Source organism: Lontra canadensis, unplaced genomic scaffold (genome assembly GCF_010015895.1).
Source record: "Lontra canadensis isolate GAN:19392208 unplaced genomic scaffold, GSC_riverotter_1.0 scaffold10, whole genome shotgun sequence".
NCBI lineage: Eukaryota > Metazoa > Chordata > Mammalia > Carnivora > Mustelidae > Lontra > Lontra canadensis.
In genome coordinates, this window is record NW_022631004.1 from 29,518,292 (window position 1) to 29,524,458 (window position 6,167).

Genomic DNA, 6,167 nt, shown 5'->3' on the forward strand with positions numbered 1-6,167 from the left:
ACATGTTGTTTACTGTCCTGTTGATTTTGGTCATTCTAACTGTTGTAAGGTGGTATCTCAATGTAGTTTTGACTTTAATTTCCCTGATGGCTAGTGATGATGAACATTTTTTCATGTGTCAGTTAGCCATTTGTATGTCTTTTTTGGAGAGGTGTCTGTTCATGTCTTCTGCCCATTTTTTGACATGATTACCTGTTTTTTGGGTGTTGAGTTTGAGGTGTTCTTTATAGATCTTGGATATCAGCCCTTTGTCTGTAGTGTCAATCACTTCTTATTTATTTATTTATTTATTTATTTACATTTCTTTTCAGTGTTCCAGAATTCATTGTTTATGCACCACACCCAGTACTCCATGCACTACATGCCCTGCATAATACCCACCACCAGGCTGACCCAACTTCCCATCCCCACCCCTTCAAAACCCTCACATTGTTTTTCAGTTGTTAATCCCCCTTTATCTTAGGAAAGTTGAGTTCTTTAACAAAGATATCAAGATACAACCAGGAAGAATCAAAAAACCTTCCTCGCCCACATGGAGAATTTATAACCACTCTCCCATCTTTTTCTTCTGTCAGTGTCTCTGTGTCTTTGTTTTTGTCTTGGTAGTATATAAATCTTATACTTGGGGTTCTTTTTTTAAAAATTTTTTAAATTTATTTTCAGTGTAACAGTATTCATTGTTTTTGCACCACACCCAGTGCTCCATGCAATCCATGCCCTCTCCAATACCCACCACCTGGTTCCCCCAACTTCCCACCCCCCACCTCTTCAAAACCATCAGATTGCTTTTCAAAGTCCATAGTCTCTCATGGTTCATCTCCCTTTCCAATTTCCCTCAACTCCCTTCTTCTCTCTAACTCCCCTTGTCCTCTATGCTATTTGTTATGCTCCACAAATAAGTGAAACCATATGATAATTGACTCTCTCTGCTTGACTTATTTCACTCAGCATAATCTCTTCCAGTACTTGGGGTTCTTTTTGATGAGGTTCTTATTATTTATTTATTTATTTATTTATGTCTTGTCATCTACTTTTGTTGGTCTTTCTGTTTGTCTGCTTTTGTTTGTATACTTCATGAATCTTGGGGCCCATTTGGGCCAGGCCTTCTCTTTTATCTTTTTTTTTTTTCCTCTCTCTCTCTCTCTCTCTCTTTTTTTTCTTTTTTCTTTCTTTTGTGTGGGGACTCTTAATTGCTCAGAAACATTCCAGGGTGCACCTTACCTGCACCACGGTTGACACATTCAGCTACACATCCGTTCAGCCATCTCTCACCAAAATGACTAGGAGGAGGAATGCCCAACAGAAGAAAAATTCAGAGACTGGACCTTCTGCATCACAGCTATTGGATATGAACATAGACATTATGTCAGAAAGGGAATTCAGGCTAACAATTATCCAGGCAATAGCTAGGTTGGAGAAAGCCCTTGATGACAAAATGAAATTGAATAGGGCAGAAGTGAAAGCTACCAGGGATGATATTCACAATGTTCTCAATGAGTTCCAATCTAATCTAAATTCTCTAACAGCTAGGGTAACTGAGGCAGAAGTTAGAATTAGTGATCTGGAGGACAAGCAGATAGAGAAAAAGGATCAGGAGAAAGCCTGGAACAAACAGCTTAGAAGCCACAAAAACAGAATTAGGGAAATAAATGATGCCATGAAACATTCCACTGTCAGAATTATTGGAATTCCTGAGGGGGAGGAGAAAGAAAGAAGACTAGAAGATATAGTTGGTTGAACAAATTCTCCATGAAAATTTTCCCAATCTCGTGAATGGAACCAGCGTTCATGTACTAAAGGCAGAACGGTCTCCCGCTAAGATTATAGAATCTAGAAAGACCTCGAGACCCCTGATAGTGAAAATGATTAATCATAATTGTAGACAGGAGCTCTTGAAAGCAGCTAGGGCAAATAAATTCCTTACGTACAGAGGAAAGCCCTTAAGAATAACAGCCCTGTCCACAGAAACCTGGAAAGCCAGAAAGGGTTGGAAAGACATATTCAGGGCACTAAATGGAAAGAGCATGCAGCCAAGAATACTTTATCCAGCAAGACTGACATTCAAAATGGATGGAGAGATAAAGAGCTTCCAAGACTGGCAAGGTTTAAAAGAGTATGTGACCACCAACCCGACACTGCAGGAAATATTAAGGGGGGTTCTATAAAAGAGGAGAAATCCTAAGAATAGCATTGAACAGAAATATATGGAGACAATCTACAGAAACAGACTTCATAGGTAACACGATGTCAATAAAAACGTATCTCTCAATAATCAATCTTAATGTGAATGGCCTAAATGCACCCATAAAACAACACAGGGATCCAGTTTGGATAAAATGATGGGGCCCATCTGTATGTTGTCTACAAGAGAGCCATTTTGAACCTAAGGATACACCCAGACTGAAAGTGAAGGAATGGAGAAGCATCTTTCATGCCAATGGGCCTCAAAAGAAGGCTTTGGTAGCCCTTCTCATATCAGATAAATTAGATTTTAAACTAAAGACTGTAGTCAGAGATAGAGAAGGACACTACATCATTCCTAAAGGGACTAACCACCAAGAGGATCTAACAATTGTAAATATTTATGTTGCCAGTATGGGAGCAGCCAATTACATAAGAAAACTGTTAATCAAGGAGCGCCTGGGTGGCTTAGTGGGTCAAAGCCTCTGCCTTTGGCTCAGGTCATGATTCCAGGGTCCTGGGATTGAGCTCCACATCGGGCTCTCTGCTCCTCAGGGTGCCTGCTTCCTCCTCTCTCTGCCTGCCTCTCTGCCTAGTTGTGATTTCTCTCTGTCAAATAAATAAAATATTTAAAAAAATTTTTTTAAAAATTAAAAAAAAAAGAAAACTGTTAATCAAGATAAAGAGTCATATTGACATGAATACATTAATAGTAAAAGACCTTAACATGCCACTCTCAGTAATAGACAGATCATCCAAACAGAAAATCAATAAAGAAACAAGAGCATTGAATGACACATTGGATCAGATGGACCTCATAGAAATATACAGAACATTCCACCCTAAAACAACAGAATACTCATTCTATTCGAGTGCTCATGGAACCTTCTCCAGAATAGACCACATCCTGGGTCACAAATCAGGGCTCAACTGATACCAAAACATTGAGATTATTCCCTGCATGTTCTCAGATCACAGTGCTTTGAAAGTAGAGCTCAACCACAAGAAAAAGGTTGGAAGGAATTCAATCACCTGGAAGCTAAAGACCACCTTGCTTAAGAATGCTTGGATCAACCAGGAAATCAAAGAAGAACTTAAACAATTAATGGAAACCAATGAGAATGAAGACACTCTGGTCCAAAACCTATGGGATACAGCAAAGTTGGTCCTAAGGGGGAAATACATAGCTATCTAAGCCTCCCTCAAAAAAATGGAAAAATCCAGAATACACCAGTTGTCGCTATACCTTAAAAAACTGGAGAATCAACAACAAATTAAGCCAACTGCACACACAAGAAGGGGAATAATCAATATTAGAGCAGAGATCAATGAGATAGAAACCAGAGATACAGGAGAATGCACCAACGGAAATAGCAGCTAGTTTTTTAAAGAATCAATAAGATAAATAAACCATTGGCCAAACTAATCCAAAAGAAAAGAGTGAAGGCCCACGTTAATAAAATTATGAATGATAAGGGAGAGATCACAACTAACACCAAGGAAATAGAAACAATCATCAGAAGTTATTATCAACAGTTATATGCCAATAAGTTAAGCCACCTAGATGAAATGGATGCATTCCAGGAAAACTATAAACTTCCAAAACTGCATCAGGAAGAAATTGAGAACCTGAATCGACCAATATCTAGTAATGAGATTGAAGCACTGATCAAATACCCCCAAAAAACAAGAGCCCAGGACCTGATGGATTCGCTGGGGAGTTCTACCAAACTTTCAAAGAAGAAATGATACCTATTCTCCTGAAGCTCTTTCAAAAAACTGAAGCAGAAGGAAAACTTCCAGACTCTTTTTATGAAGCCAGCATTACCCTGATTCCCAAACCAGGCATGGACCCCACCAAAGTGGAGAATTTCAGACCAATATCCCTGATGAATATAATGCCAAGATTCTCAACAAGATCCTTGCCAATAGGATCCAACAATATTTTAAAAAGCTTACCCACCATGACCAGGTGGGATTTATCCCTGGGTTGCAAGGGTGGTTCAACATTAGCAAATCATTCAATGTGATAAAACGAACCGATAAGAGGAGAGGAACCACATGGTTCTCTCAATTGATGCAGAAAAAGCATTTGACAAAAACCAGCATCGGTTCCTGATTAAAACATTTCAAAGTATAGGGATAGAGGGAACATTCCTCAACTGCATCAAATCTATCTATGAAAAAAACACAGTGAATATCATCCTCAATGGGAAAAAGCTGACAGCCTTCCCTTTGAGATCAGGAACACGACAAGGATGCCACTCTCACCACTCTTGTTCATCATAGTATTTGAAGTCCTAGCAACAGTAATCAGACAACAAAGAGAAATAAAAGGTATTCAAACTGGCAATGAAGAAGTCAAACTCTCTCTTCACAGATGACATGATACTCTATATGGAAAACCCAAAAGTCTCCACCCCCAAATTACTAGAACTCACACAGCAATTCAGTAATGTGCCAGGATACAAAATCAATGTACAAAAATCAGGTGCTTTCTTATACACTAACAATGAAAACACAGAAAAGTAAATTAGAGAATCGATTCCATTTACTATAGCACCAAGAACCATAAGATACCTGGGAATAAACCTAACCAAAGAGGTAAAGGATCTGTACTCGAGGAACTAGAGAACACTCATGAAGGAAATTGAAGAAGACACAAAAAGGGAGGATCCAGGACCATTCCATGCTCATGGATCGGAAAAATAAACATTGTTAAAATGTCTATACTGCCTAGAGCAAACTATACTTTCAATGCCATTCCGATCAAAATTCCCCCGGCATTCTTCAAAGAGCTGGAGCAAACAATCCTAAAATTTGTATGGAATCAGAAGAGATCCTGAATTGCTAAGGAAATGTTGAAAAAGAAAAACAAAACTGGGGGCATCACGTTGCCTGATTTCAAGCTTTACTACAAAGCTGTGATCACCAAAACAGCATGGTACTGGCATAAAAATAGATACATAGACCAGTGGAACAGAGTAGATAGCCCAGATATGGACCCTCAGCTCTATGGTCAAATAATCTTCAACAATGCAGGAAAAAATATCCAGTGGGAAAAAGACAGTCTCTTCAATAAATGGTTCTCTTACACCATACACAAAGATAAACTCAAAATGGATAAAAGACCTCAACAAGAATCCATCTGAATCCTAGAGGCAGGACTCCATCAGAATCGTATTGGATAACATACTCAGTTACCTCTTTGGCATTGCCCACAGCAAATTCTTTCAAGATATGTCTCCAAAGGCAAAGGAAACAAAAGCGAAAACAAACTTTTGGGACTTCATCAAGATCATTAGCTTCTGTGCGGCAAAGGAAACAGTCAACAAAATAAAGAGGTAACCCATGGAATGGGAAATTATATTCGCAAATGACAGTAAAGACAAAGCACTGATATCCAAGATCTACAAAGAACTCCTCAAACTCAACACACACAAAACAGATAATCATGTCAAAAAATGGGCAGAAGACACGAACAGACAATTATCCAATGAAGACACATAAGTGGCTAACAGACACATGAAAAAATGTTCATCACCACTAGCCATCAGGGAAATTCACATCAAAATCACAGGAAGATATCACCTTACATCAGTTAGAATGGCCAAAATCAACAGGACAGGAAACAAAAATTGTTTGGAGAGGATGTGGTGAAAGGGGAACCCTCTTATACTGTTGATGGGAAAGCAAGTTGGTGCAGCCACTTTGGAAAACAGTGTGGAGATTCCCTAAGAAGTTAAAAATAGAGCTTCCCTCTGACCCTGCAATTGCACTACTGCAAAGATACAGATGTGGTGAAAAGAAGGGCCATCTATACCCCAATGTTCATAGCACCAATGGCCACAGTTGGCAAACTGTGGAAAGAACCAAGATGCCCTTCAATGGACGAATGCATAAGGAAGATGTGGTCCACATACACTATGGAGTATTATGCCTCCATCAGAAAGGATGAATACCCAACTTTTGTAGCAACATGGACG